At 39.9% G+C, this 15,415-nt stretch overlaps 1 protein-coding gene across 4 annotated transcripts in view; it reads right to left on the bottom strand.

Annotated features, from left to right (window-relative positions):
* Positions 1-15,415, bottom strand: part of DAAM2 (dishevelled associated activator of morphogenesis 2) — a 170,701-nt gene that overhangs the window by 73,691 nt on the left and 81,595 nt on the right. The window lies entirely within an intron of this gene.

The raw sequence follows: 15,415 nt of genomic DNA, 5'->3' as shown, positions 1-15,415 counted from the left end.
ATAATAAAGTTTGATGGAGACACAGTTATCTTTGGCATCTAAGCAGCAAACCTCAGCCCCTTAAACATATTATGTTTCCAAGTAGAAGGACAGCCCATTTACAGATAGCAGGTTTACATTTTGTATTTTTACACTGACAGATCTTATAAATTATTTGGTCTCTTTACTTTTATGGTGATGGTGAAATTCACCAGCAAAGGGCTTAACATCTGCTATGGAGAAAAAAAAAACAAGGAGCCTGAAAAGCAGCTAAAAGTCTGCATCATTTTGATTTGATAAACCAGAACAGGCTCAGACTGGACATTAGAAAGCATTTCTCTACCAAGAGGATGGTCATACACTGGAAAAGGCACCCTAGAGAGGTGGCTGAGGCCCAAGACTGCTGATATTTAAGAGGCATTTTGGACAATGTCCTTAACAATCTGCTTTAATCTGATCAATCCTGAATTGATCAGGCAGCTKTAATAGGTGAATGCTGTAGGTCCCTCCAACTGAAATACTCTATTCTATCCTGTCCTAATTCTATCGTATCCTATAAAGCCAAGCAAAATCTCAGAACATCCAAAGGAGCACAAGAGCATCCCCCCAATTACAGTAGGAGCAGTATTAATTCTTATCTCCTTACCTCCCATGCAATCCACCTGAAATTATCTTCAGTTGGCTAATCTCAATCAGCCTTCTAAAATAAGACCTACACTGTCTCAGAAACCAATTATTTTTTGTTCCTTGACTGCTCAAAGGAAATGAGATTTCCTTCTGATGAATCTATTTCTAGACAGGTGTAAGAGTCACTGGTAATATGAGGATTGCTTTCTAGGATCCTCATCTCCCATTACAGACTACAAATAACTAATATTAACACTCATAGCTTATGATAAGAGATTGAACCACTTGACTCATCCTAAGGATGACCAAAGGTGTATGAGCATTGCATGGATCTTACCAATGCTGTGTGTGCAAGAAAGCTTACTCACACTAGAAAAACTACCCTGGAAGATACACATAACAAATTTAAAAGTGTAGGTCTATCAGAGCACCTCAGCTATTCCATCACTATCTGGCTGAGAGATGAGAAATTTCTCTACAGGCTGCCTGTTGAGCCACACTCAAAAAACAGCTTGCTACCTGACAAGTTCCTGCCAGGGTACACACCAACATGGCAATAACTCTGCACAACTCAAAATCTTCATAATTTGAATTAAAAACAAAGCCACGGCTGAGATTTGGATCTTTTCCTCTCATTCTTATGCTGGTAATCCAACATGTATATCCATTCATGATACTGACAAAACAGCTTTGTCCTCATCTAGACAAGGACAGCAGTACAGACACACCAGCTCAGTGTCAGGTCACACAGTACAGGTCACAAGTCCTTATTAATCCTTTGCACCCAACTGAACAACTAAGAGCAGAGGAATTAAACAAAGCATCTTACAGAAGAATATCACTGTATAAAAGGTATGAAAGGCTGGCAAAGATACCAATTGCATCCACAGTTGCTACACAGACACCATGTACCACCTTATGATAATATATGGTGCAATTAATAACAAGGTGATGTTTCTCAAATTAATTGAGAAGATCTGATTTTTCTTACTTCCCTTTCCTGGCCACAATAAGTAGGAATCTGAGAGACCCATATCTATGTCAAATAGCACATTACACAAATATGCAATTCTTTACCAGTTAGAATGGCCACACCACATGCTTCTGGGAGACTGCCTTTTGCTGCCCTTTTCTGTGCAGTACAATACCTAGTGACAACCACAACCCTGACAACAGTTTCACACTTGGCAGACCTTAACCTCCCGTGCAAAAATCAGTATACGACCTTGACAATGGAAAAACAAATTAAAACRTACAATAGAAAAATACAACATTATTTTTATATGATAATCTTATCATCCTCAAGGAAAACAACTGAAATGGGAAGCTAATCTAGAAGTATGAAGRAAGGTCATTCCACAGGGTACCAGGCTGAGCCACCCACCTGAAGTGCAAGCAATATTCCTGTGCCCTTTTGAAATTTTTCTCTGCAGAGAGTTATAGAAGTCCTAGTGACAACTACAATTGTTTGCAGAGTACAGCTGATGAGAACAGTGTCAGAACAGGAAATACATGTATTCTCTATACATTTCCTGCCTCCGTTCTGAATCCCAAGTAAAGAAACAAATACACATAAATTACAGAATGTCTGAAATCATCCTCTGTGTTCCAAAATAAGCTACAGTACTTTTTCTTCTTAAGATTCTTCGGGGGGGTGGGGTGGGGGGGTGGGTGAAAAGTACAAATGCTTGAATACTACAACTAACATTTRTTGATGTCTTTGTTAAATAAGCAGGCTGAAAAGCATCAGGATATACACTAAAAAAATCAGAATTCAAAATCATTTCCTATTGGAACGCAAACCACTAGGAATCTCACAATCAGAACCAATGACAAGAAGATTCTGATCTCCTAAATTAGGTCTGTATATGTGGTTAGCGTGACATATGAGGCAAGGTCTTCAGTATATCCCACTTTTGACCATTCTCCATCCATTACAAATTAGTCTGAACTCTTAGTCTGGAAGTCTGGAAGAAAATTTGTGTCAGTGGAACACAGCAAATGTAAGATTTTTTCCTGAGTTAAAGCCCAAACTGATGATGTACATTGCTGAGGTTAAATAATTTTAGCAATCCTTGCTATGTGAAGTTGTTTTGGTCTAGAAGCATATTAACCAAAAGAGTCCATTCAATCTCAGTGGTCTTCCACACTCCCTGCTCACACCAGAATTTTATGGCTGTCAATGTGTATTTTACTTTGCTAGAATAAATGATAATGTAGTTAAAACCTGGCACYCTATTTCAATGTGAAGTCCCAGAAAGCTATTAATACCCAGGATGAACATGTAGATTTTTATCCAGACCCATGAAGTTATTGGGTAGTACAGAGCTATTTACAGCAATCACCTAAGTGACATTTTTAAAAGAGAGTCAGGTTCACACCTGTAGCATCAGAGCAACTGGAAAAAGACCCTCAAACACTTCACTGCCTAAATTATGTGAGTTCTGCCCATGCTCAGAGATTGCTGTACCAGGCTTTCTCTCAAAAAGGGGAAGATGAGTTGATAATAAAAAACAATTCAGTCTATGGAGTGGGGTGCAACAACAGGGTGCTGGGGGTCTTTAAGTTTTGTTTTTAATATATTTAGAGAAAACTGCAAGGCAAGTTGTGGATAATGGCAAAACCTTTCCCTTACTACAGTGGACATAGAGAAGGGAAAAAAAAAACAACCAAAGGAAAAAAATAAAGAGGCTTTAATATATAAAGCTGCATAGGTATCAAAAGCTGGAAACAATAACCCATCTGTATAAGAAAAAACATTAGCTGAAGGAATCTATTAAAGCAAAGCCTTCTTTTAGCTCCTTGAATAGTGTAAATATTACATTAAAAAACAGGCGTCAGCTTGTGGACTTTATAAGGGGCSATATCATTCTTCACTGAAGTAACAACTATGTAACTGCTGTGAAAACAGGATCTTGATACTATACAAGCCTGCAATATAGCCAAGGTATTATATAGGCTTTGACACTAATTTGGACAGGCTCCATGACTTGGTGGAAAGTGGAACTTATGACTTCATCCCAAATAGGACTTAACGGAGTTCTGCAAATATTTGGACCATCTGAACCAATCAAAATGAAAGAAAATAAAGCAAAGAACTGTGTGCACAGCTCAGCTGATCCCAAAAGCCTTTTTCTGCAAATCCTGGGAGACCTGATCCATCAGGCAAACTGTTCTTTAGAGACCAGAGACTTTTAGTGGATACCATGTCAGTGGGACAAGCATTTGCAATACAAAGACTGCCATAACACAGTCAAGAAAGCATTATWCACTACTGCCCTCATTGCAAAACTTTTGAAAAAAGAAGTACCAAACAAAAGTGTTACAAAGATCATGTGGAAATGCCAGATATTCATTGCTGAGTGGATCATGAAAATGAAACACACTGTTTATACGGTGTTTCTTTCAAGATGATTTCAGTCTTACAAGAAACGGCACAGGGAAAGCCTGTACAGTAACTGCCTGCATTGAAACTCTGTTGGGGCAAGCACTGGGTTTCAGTTCTCAGTGATGACACATTGMCATTTCACTCTGCACCAAGCCAACTCCAAAAATATTGAGCAGTTCTCCAGAGCATGTCCTGAAAATCTGAGCATGTCAAAGCATTAATAAATATATGCACAGAATTAGTAACTTAAGAAGGCTTCTTTTTCTACAGATGGAGACAGAGAGGTATATTTATTGACATGGTAATTAAAACTAAYGTCAGAGTTAGGAACAGATTGACACTGTGTGATACTAAGTCCAGCACTCCCTTATTTTCATCATYATCTATACCAGGTTATTTTTATGAAATGTTGACAAATATTAACTCCCTGGGATCAGCAGGTGCTTGCCATCCCTGGGTGCCCAACCATGACATGGACTTTGTCACTACCTGCACGCACACGCAGACATGCGCACACCCCTGCAATAAATTGCCAGGGCTGATGACACATGAAGTCCTTCTAAAAGGCAAACTATAAAATAAAACCTCCTCCTTGAAAAGATGCATCAAGAAATGCATCATCTGTTACACATGTCACAGGACAAGCACAGGTATGCTTGGGATGACGTCTACTCATTGGCAACATGACTTCCTCCTCAAACCTGTCTCTTCAGGAGGGCAGACAGGCTCACCTTACTGTTTTGCACTGTTTAGAACAGAATGGGAACAAGACACACACCTGATGATAGAAAATGTGGGTTTAAAATCTTTCTTGGTCAGGAAGATTGATACYGTCCACTGAGATCCTCTCTGTATCAATAAAATCAATGTACAAACACAGATGCAGATCATAAAATGAGGCTACTGTAATATAAATTCCTGTTCAATCTTGTTCACTGCATCGTGTCCAGACACTGCATGCTCARGTTTACACTCAGGTCGCAAAGAAGTGCATTTCCTTGCAGAAGCCACATGAAGGTTAGTGTGGCTCCTCCTCTCAACAGCCTTCACACATCATTCAAGTACATCACAGAGCTGAAAGATGGGCTATTTTACCTGGTCTGAAAGGTCAGCATCATCACATACAGCTCAGGAAATAGAAATGGATTTCAGGTCATTACAATAAACTTACGTAATTTAAGAGAAAGTGAAATATGTTATTTGTCATATCCCCTATAGCTATTTTTTTCAAATTTCCCATTGAAAGGCAATGGGATTTGGAATCCTGATTATAAATTGAAGGCCATTTTTTGGGAAGTGTTTGGATTTTTTTTTAATCACAGTTGACYGAGATTTTGACATGATTTACATCAACTGAGATTAAAGCTTTTCTGGATAAAGAGTCTCTTCCTTGTTGAAGTCCTCCCACACTCTTCCCAACAGCTTAGCCAGTAAAATGTTCCTCTGAGATGTGCAGGATTCAGACTCGYGTCCATGTTCTGTTTCAAAGTCAAGTGCATGACCCTTGCTCTTCACATGAATATTCTGGCCACTAAAAACAAGGTGGGATTTTGTTATGCTTGAAGGGTGGAAAATGGTTATTACTGGTTCTTCATTACTCACAAGGGCAACTCTTTTCCCTTCAGAGATGAAAGACTCAACTTATCCCAACATCTGCTCTYAACTCACTGCATCATCTGCTATTAATGCCGATTGCAATCCAATCTTGTAACACCTTGCACCACACACTGACAAAGATCCTTCAAGAAACGAATGAATTATGTTTTTCACTGTCTCTATCAGCGAGATCAGCAGAAACATGAAAAATGGGATGCAGAAAAATACACAGTACCCAGTTACCCAGGAAATCTGTAGTACAGCCAAGAATCAATCCACATAAGTCGCACTGCACTCTCATTCAAATCACCATTCTCCGTTTTTTCATGTCTGACCTACTGACTTTTCTTCACTTCAAGAAGTTCAGCTTTCAAAGAAACATTTACTTGCTTATTAAAACACTGTCCATTCTATTGGCTGTGTCTCAGTTCAGAGCAGCCAAAGTTTCACAAATAAAAAATGCTTTCATTAAAAGATGCAAAATGTGTTTGATCTGCTGTGGGACAAAATGCTAATTCAGAAGTGGAGCTAAAATACATCTAAGCTTTTCAGACAGTTTATGCCTCTAAAAAGCCAACCATGTCCCAAGAGATGCTAATTTTGAAACAGCACAGACCATAGGACTGAGCCATTCACTATACAGATGTGGTCACTGCTCCATTTCTCAGACTTCATGACTAGCATTTACACAAATAGTCTYAGAGTTTTGGGAAGGAAGTTATATCCAAGCCTTTTAAGCACAATTTACCCAGATTGAGAAAAACAAACATTACTTCTCTCCCTGGAATTAAGCTATTGATGTGCAGATAATAATCCCTCTGCCACAAAAGCAGTCTACTGTATAAGTTATTGAAAGAGAATATTCATTCATCACCAGCTGGAGCATGCAGCTGAGGAGTTCTAATTGCCTCTCACAAAGGTCAGGTGTATCCATACATACTTCCAGTTCCCTGCATCACGACACAGGGTTATTTTCCCCAGCGGATCACAGGGTGGGTTTTCTCTTTTTTYCTTTTTTTGCTTCATTTAGCCTCAGCTCTGCCCTGTTGCCAGTAACTTGACAGACCTAATTATGACTTCTGCTGCCGCTTACTAGCCAGTCTTTCAAAGGAAGAATCAAAGGCTTCAGATTATTATTTATATTATGAAATGCCYGATATTGTCAAACTGTGGAACTCACTCTTAAAAAATATAATAAAGTACAAAAGTAAAAAAGATCATGTGGATACATTTATGAACAATAAGGATTCCTGCTTAGAAAGCATTTCCTAATACTGAGAAACTTCACTGCTTCTGAAATTCACCAGCCTTTAGAAATTAAAATGGACTATCAGTAGTTTTTGAAAGATGGTTAGCTCTATCAGGGCTGAAAATGTTCCAGCCAAGATAAATATATGCTTTGTTTTGTACTAATTATGTCATCCCTCACTTTCATTTTGTTTCCCAAGCAATCATGATATAGAATCTCCCTGAAGTTGTACCTTACATACACATCATGCATCATTTCCAACCCCCTCTAAAACTCAAAGCCACTTCATATTAAGTCTTTCTAACTGAAATCAGTCTAATGGTGATGAAGACCATGCTTTTATTTTTTGTCCTCCAGAAAACACAGGAGGTCCATTGCATATATACACATGGAGAGTTTGTCATAGAAAACAGACTAGAATGGCATAATGGGCAKGCAGAAAGGTTGGTGGTGCATTGTTTTGAGCCAGATATAAGGATTAATGTTTTCTGAAACCTCAGAAGTGTCAACCACTGATTTTAATGTATAACTGTAGTGTTTAAACCAAGATTAAGTTTATAATAAACCCATCTGGCGTAAGACTTACAACAGATTACTGATGAAGACAGTTCTGTTTCAAGGAACTTTATATTTTAGTAGGATTGCACAATACATTCCTACTTTTAAGAAYCTGTCTTTTCTTTCCTCTTCTTTTGTCTTTTATCATTTTCCTCAATACAGACAGATGTAAATTTGCTGCCAGCACTGATTGAAGCAGCCTCTTATCATTTATCATTTACAGATCACACAAGCCTGCTTGTCCCTCTTCAAACTTATTTAGTCCGGCTATAGGATGGGAATCCCACCATCACCAGGCATTARTTTAGGGATATAGTGTGTGAAGTGAACAAGAAGATAACTTGCCCTTATATTCACAGAACTACTTAATTGTACAGCTGAGGCCATGCTGAATTATCCAGTGATTTCTGCCCTCAGGAAAAAACTTTCTTGCCAAATTGAAGTCTATCAACATTAAATGTTCCTCTGCTGGACCCTYAGCCTCTGCCGTGGAAGCTGGTCTCTTGCTGAGTAAGTTCTCCTGATTCTGTTGCTGCATAAAGACCATTCTGTATTATCACCTGAAGTCCATACTCATGTTTAATAGCTTTTATGTGCTCTACTTTTCACCCAAATCAACCCACTGATAGTCTGCCATTGGTAAGTGTACAATCTAAATAAAGAGCTGCCAAATAAGGCAGCCATGAATTCACTGCACCTTCAATGAACAACCTTTCCTYGGCCCATCCACTTCTTTTGGAGGTGAAGGGAAATGTCCACTAGGGAGGATCCTACTRGTGAGAAGATTGATTCACGAACATTCTACCCAGAGGGACAAAATGTTTGTCATGAGCATGGCCTGCTCACTGGGTGTGTGGCTGTATTCCTGAAGCACAGCTCTGTTYCCACAAACCTGCAGCAAGCTTGAGGTCATGGTCAAGGTTCTGTAGTACTGTGTGTAACCTGTGGCAGGTGAAGCCAACAATCTGTCACTGTCCCAACAAACCTAAGGACATATTTCATTGTTTCATTAACAACCAAACTCTGCATTGTCTGTGCCACTGCTTACTCAGTGTTTATGTAGGTGCTGTGTGTACATTTCCACCAAGCCCGTTCAGCTTAAGGTCAACATTCTGTGGATACAGAAAGGGACTTTTTCCTTACCCAACCAGCTTACCTTGTCTCCTTTCCAACAGCACTGTTTTCAGCTGTATCCCTGCCACATTAGAATGTTGTCACTTGGACAGCCTCCTTCCTCACTTCCTTTCCTCCTCCTCCTCCTAGAATTCTTTAGGCAATGTGAAAAGCCATAGAAGGCCCCAGACTGTGTAACCGAGCCTCCAAGTTTATCTTTTCATTCTTCTGTTTATCTCCAACAAGCAATCACTTAAAATCTTTTGTAAATAAATTTAAATCACCTACCATTCACAGCAAACACCCTGCATGTTGCTTGATGATGGGAATGAAATGTCACTTGCTGCACTCAGACACACAGAACTACCTAGGATATACCTACCAAGAGGCAGCAGAGTTATTTAGAACAAGTCCTTCTGGAAGAACACAGAGAATTTTTTAATACCTATATTACAATATAAATTCTAAATTCTAAAATATTTATTTTCATTGTTCATCACATGTCCACTGTCTGCTTTTCCAGTGACACTGCTGCTTGCTTTCTTTAGTTTGCTTCCACTCTGGGCTCTTTACTAAGCATGATGAGAGTAAGATGGTCAGAGCACCTAATGTATTTTCCACTTATTCTCCATCATTTCACTATTGGAAAAACCCCCAAAGTTAGGAGTTGTTGGACAGGTAAACAAAGGAAATAAATAGTCTGACAGGCCCTTGACTCCTAAACTGCTAGCCTAGTATCTGAGTGTATCACTCAGCTGCTTTATCTATCTCTGTATAAATTCAGGTAAAACTGTTTCTCCCAGCCTTCATTTTTCTGAGTACATCTGCACGATGTTTGGGATGCCAAGTGCCTTTCAACAGTTGACTGAATTATCATGGAAGGCAATSAGATTTTCACCTCAATTAAGGTGAGTAGCTGAAACTGCAATGTCTGACTGCAAAGAAAACTAAACAACTCTCCAGAAAGTAGAAGAAATTTATTTCTTTCTCTTCATGGCTGTCACTGTATTCTGACAACAACTATTTACTGTGCTCATTTCTAAATTTCTCACTGAAAAGATAGGAATKTAGCAACTTTTCCTGCTCAGTATTCACTAGCTTTTTAAAGGCTGGTGAACATTCCGTAAAATTCAGAGGAAGCCCTGGTCTGTGCCGAATTTGCTTCTCACACACCAGAAYTATATACATATTGTTTGCTCTTGCTTATCTGCCACTAATCCAGACAGTGAGAACTGCATTGTACAGATTGTATGGTGTCATCATTTCTACATACCATCAGCAGGACTGGCTTATACTCAGATCTTGAAGAACCAGAACTTTTGCAAGAGGACAGACAAGGACAGAACATAATCCAGTGGCATCAGCATTTATATGTACTTCCTATGCAGCAGAATATGTTTGCTTGCCGTTATTTTTGTTTTTAAATACAGCAAATTAGACCATGTTAGTTGGATGACAGCTGGATAAATGTTTTCTTTTTTTCCCTTTTTTTTTTTTTTTCATGCTAGGGTCAAATCTGCTTCCACTGAATCCTCCCCAAATCCCACAGAAAGCAAGCCAAATGCAAAACCCAGCATTAGGCATGATGATGACAATTTTCTAACTATCACTGTGCAAACTCAGAACKATTTGGGGCCTGATTTTTGATTAATGTTGAGTTCTAACTTCAAGTAAAGCACTAGTAGCTCACCTGAAAAACATGGACCTGCAAGGTCGACACACAAATTCTGCACACTTAGAATATCTATTGAAAATACCGCCGCAAGTTTATAGAATTTACATCTTCAGAAGTCTGAACTAATGAGGTAGGAAGGAATTTTTCAAGAAACAACTAACTTTTTTTTTTGTTGTTGGAGAAGGGGAGGAGAGGGAGGAAGAAACTAAAAATATTCCATGCTGTTCCCATGGGGGGCAGGGAAGAAAATACTTTTCAATTATACATAAATAAATATACAGTTTCAGGACCCTGACCTAAGGTAACCTCTTATGCTAGGATAAATAAATGAGTCTGCAACTGCTGGCATTGCAACATGGAAAACATAAACCAAATAAAGCAGACAACTGGCAAAAATTTATTGTCTCCTTTTATGTCTATTATAATGTGGYCTTTTAGGTGTCACAATTCCAAGCTATAATAATGGTGTATCATCCAAATTATGCATGCATTTTTGCCTTCTTGACACTAAACTTACACTTTAAACCATTACAAGAGTGACTTCAAGATAAAAAAGTTAGGAGAAGTCTCTAAGATCATTAAAATTACTATATTGTTTCTTCACGTAATCACTTTGAGGTCTTTGCCATATAGGCAAAAAYAACAAGGAAAAAACATGAAGAAACAATTACAAGATTTCCATCATACACCATAAGGAAAAGGTAATGTTTCTTCTCAAGTATGGTGACCTGCTTAAGAAATAATAGTGCAACATCATCAAATTTGTATTATACTTATGTGAGATGAGGAAAAAACGTCTAAATTCATTACATGGAACTATAAGAGAATGAGATGGTGTCTTACATGAATCTCAAGTTTTCTTTTTACAGTGAAGACACATTCTCKGCATTAAATTATGCATAAGGAAATKTATATCATTTTAGGYTTTACTATACACTGTATTAACGGTGCTGCCCAAATTTGAGAGCTACTACTTCAGCCTTTGACACACATTAACTGGTACCATCAATCAAACAGCTCTTTTACACTGAAAAGTCCCAAGTTCACCACTGATCAGGAAATGTGTGTGTTTCATGCATTAGTGACATTCTTGCAGCATTTTGTTGTTTTCTGTTACGTCCCATGCTTTTCATAGGCCAGGGTTTCTGGATTTGCTGTTCTTAAGCCCACTTGCATTTATTGCAAAGTAATTTTTGAAGTCATGTGCCTGTCTTCTATACCTAAACTAAAGATACTGAAATGAYCCAATGTCAGCATCAAGCTCACAAATCATTCCAAACATCTGAGCATGAAGTCATTCTGCTAGCAGAAAATGGAACAGATGCTGGTGGGAAAAAAGGAAGTTAACTCCACAATTGCTGGCATTTTCCAAACATCCAGCTGAAGGAATGCCGTGGCTTGCAAAGGGCAACATCCTCCCACTGTGACTTCCCAGCATTATGAGATTCCCAGTGAGCCCTASGCTAACTGAAAGCAAGCCTGTTTTCAGGGAATTACATTGAGAGATTCCACACTTCAGACTGTTTCACCAGCAGCCTCCTGAGCTAAGGAAGTCATGCATTCTTCCCAGACAAAAAGCAACCACGGATCCCAGGCACTGGGAAGGAACCAAACAGCACCAGCTCCAGCCTGTTTCAAAGAGTTGGTCTCAGAGTAGTAACACAGGACAGTACACGGGAGGTTGCAAAAAACCTTACTGTTGCTCCCTTTCTTTATAGGGCCATACAGCTGCTTTCCACATTTTTTTTTTATGAACAGTTTAGAGAATCACAAAKCAATTTAGGATGGGAAGGGCTTTGAGAAGAAGGGACCTGCTCAGAGGTAATTTAAAAGTTMGATCAGGTTATTCAGGTCATTGTCAAGGTTTGAACACTGAGTTAAATTTAAAATGCTGACTGAAGCTGAACTTCAGCCATAAACTTCCAAAGCATTGGTAGGAGGAGAAACAATTTTCTGATGTACCAAAGACTCCAGATAAAGTATAATTCTTCATATCCAGCGTGGCTTTGCTGGCCTTTGCCCTGTGGTCATGAGACACCCTCACAGATTACCCAGCAATACTGCTAACTGCAGGATTGCTTACACTAAGAACTCAAAGTCCCACACAGCTTCTTCAGCCTCCCACTGCCCACCCCAACTGCTTTTGCTGTTAGCTGTCACATGAGCYGTTTTCCAGACTTCCAGGGGAACAGAGAGTAAAAGCACCCACTCCCACATCCACCCATACTCCCCCTCAACACTGCTGCAAGAAAAGYTGCAAGAAAATCTCTCATGAAGTCACATCCAAGACTCATCTAACTGTGACTCCWTATAAATGGCTCCTCAAATAGTGCAGCAAACCATCCTGTGTGTTCACGTCTGTTGTGCCCAGATACGGCATGTGGAACAACTCTAAAGAAAGGAGCTTATAAGGGACACATTAAATGCTCCTTAAAGCTAYAAATCCACAACTAAAACAGTTTAATATTCCAAATCAGTAACAGACTCTGAGAGTATTTCAAAGAGGAAAAAATAATGCAAGATAGAATTGAAAACAATACAACTTCAAACCACCCACTTCATTTATTATGGGACAACCACGTGCTTGGCAGTCTTCATACAGAAATTATGAACCCCAAAGGGCTTTCGTAGCTCAGAACAGACAATACAAACCCAAAACCCCCCCCTCAGACAACACAATGGTGTGATCTTCATCTGGCATATTGTATCACTAAATGAGACCAGATGAAGACCCATTTTCTCTCTTCTTTAGGGAATATCTGCCATCTCCTGAATACTTCAGAACTGGCTGAATGGCAGATCCCAGAGGGATCTAGTGGCCCAGGGTCCARTTGGAGGCCTGTCACTAGTGGTGTCCCCCAAGGYTCAATACTGGACCTAATACTGTTTAACTCATTCATCAATGCCTCAGATGAAGGAGCAGATGCCTCCTCAGCAAGTTCACTGCTGACATAAAGCTGTGAGGAGTGGCCAATTCCCCAGGGGGCTGTGCAGATCTTCTTCAGAAGGTCCTCAGCAGGTTGGAGAGATGGGCACAGAGGAGCCTTCTGAAATTCAGAGTGAAGTGCAGCATCCTGAACCTTGGGAATAATAACCCCATGGACCAGCACAGGCTGGGGGCTCAGCTGCTGGAAAGCAGCTCTGGGGAGAAGGTCCTGGGGATCCTGGTGGACAAAGAGCAGTCCATGAGCCAGCAGTGTGTCCTGTGGCCAAGGGGGCCCACGGGGTGCATGAGGAAGAGCATTGCCAGCAGGTCAAGGGAGCTGATCCTGCCACTCTGCTCAGCCCTGGTGAGGCCTCATCCAGAGTGCTGTGTCCAGTTCTGGGCTCCTCAGGACAAGAGAGACATGGAGCCCCTGGAGCAGGTCCAGCGGAGGGGAACAGAGATGATTGAGGGACTGGAACATCTCTCTTATGAGGAAAGGCTGAGGGAGCTGGGCTTGTTCAGCCTCAAAAAGAGACAACGGAGAGGGGATCTCATCATTGTCCATCAGGATCTGGAYAGAGGGTGCCAAGAGTATGGAGCCAGGCTCTTTGTCATGTTGGGCAATAGGACAGGGGGCAGTGGGGAGAAATGAAAGCACAGGAAGTTCCACCTAAATATGAGGAAGAATTTCTTTAACTGTGCAGGTGAACAAGCACTGGAACAGATTGTCCAGAGAGGTTGTGGAGTTTCCCTCACAAGAGATATTCAAGAATGGTCTAAATGCAAACCATTTGMTCCAGTGCTTGTCACAGGTGATCCAACTGGTGGTCTCTTACCCATTCTGTGATTCTGTGATCTTCACGTATATCTCCTACTTTAAAGCAGGAACTTGAATAAATCAACTCCTATAGAAAYAGATCAAGTGTAATGCATCTCCTGCTCTTAGAACCTCCATGTGAAGTTTTAAGTGCAAAGAGCTCAGGGTWTGGAATAAAAGCCCTGCCAGTTCACTTTAGCATTGAGATATTTCACAGAAGTAACTGTCTCTCCATCTTAACCAGTSTGAAACTGCCCTTCACAATGCAAAACCACAGATGACCAGCAGCCCTAGAACAAACAGCAGGTGCATAAATTTTCACTCGCTTCTGAAAGCCTTCCCTAAAGGCAAGGAGAACTCCAGGTTCTACAATTGCATTCATCTTGTCATTCATCCCTGGTAGGCTAAAGTCATTACACAAGAAGCTGCAAAAGCAGCTTAGATCCCTCCAGCAGATTTCAAAGTATCTTATTCTATATCCAGCTGCACAATATCAAGCTATACTTTTTATGGCGACATTTTGCTGACAATCCAAACCTTAAGGGCAAAGCTCAAAGAGAAACTTTCAAAGAAAGAAAAAATCCAAACTGGACATGCAGACATTATCTTCATTAATGTTAGACAGCCAGCATGGGACCAAAGTGGTAGTTTGTGAAAATGAGCTGCAAATGGTACAAAAAGACAGTAGTAACACTACTAAAAATAAGTGTCTGACTAAAGCTAGGAGTCTCAAGAGTATCTCAAAGCCAATGAGGATGCAGCCCTTATGTCAGGAAAAGAGAACTGAAGGCAAAGTGATCCTGCTTCTTCGTGAGGGGTGTAAATCTTCTCTAGGAGGGCATTTGGGGCACTCTGCACCTGGACTGCAGCCTCAGTGATTTAGCACTGATGTGTGACCTCAGTCCAAAGGATTTGGACTCCTTAATGACTGCGTAATGAGCAAAAGTGCCTTCTACTCTGTCCTTCCTTCTCTTTACAGTGAGCATACCCAAACCCAGAAACTTCACCACAAGAACATCTTAGAAGATACGTAAGTGCAGTAAAGACAAAGAATGAGCAGCACTTGAACTGAAAATATATGCAGATATTTCAGCATGTATCTTAAAAAAAAAGAAAATGAAAAGGGGAAAGGGAAAAAGAAGAAAAGGAATGTTGTATGCAGTCAAGGCACATGTAAATAGTGCAGGAAAAATGTATGAGAGGATGGCATGGCCAAAACATTTCCAAAAAGTTTCCTAACACTGCTATTCTTTCATTCATGTACAGAGAAATGCATTTGTGCATAAATATAACTATCACAGTTCTTTGAAATTATAAAACAATTTAAATCAAAGACTTTTGGAGCCAAGGAGCTCCCTAACTCCTACTTTCATATTCAGTTACTAGATTTTCTTATTCATCAGCTAGATGAAAAACTATATATAATTGATAAGATATTTTAAAAAGTAATTGCAGGAGATCATGTCATGAAGGATAGTTTCTTATTT

This window comes from Malurus melanocephalus, unplaced genomic scaffold (assembly GCF_030028575.1).
Source record: "Malurus melanocephalus ecotype Western Australia unplaced genomic scaffold, MMel_1.1 scaffold_5, whole genome shotgun sequence".
NCBI lineage: Eukaryota > Metazoa > Chordata > Aves > Passeriformes > Maluridae > Malurus > Malurus melanocephalus.
This window is presented reverse-complemented; position numbering and strand designations above follow the sequence as displayed.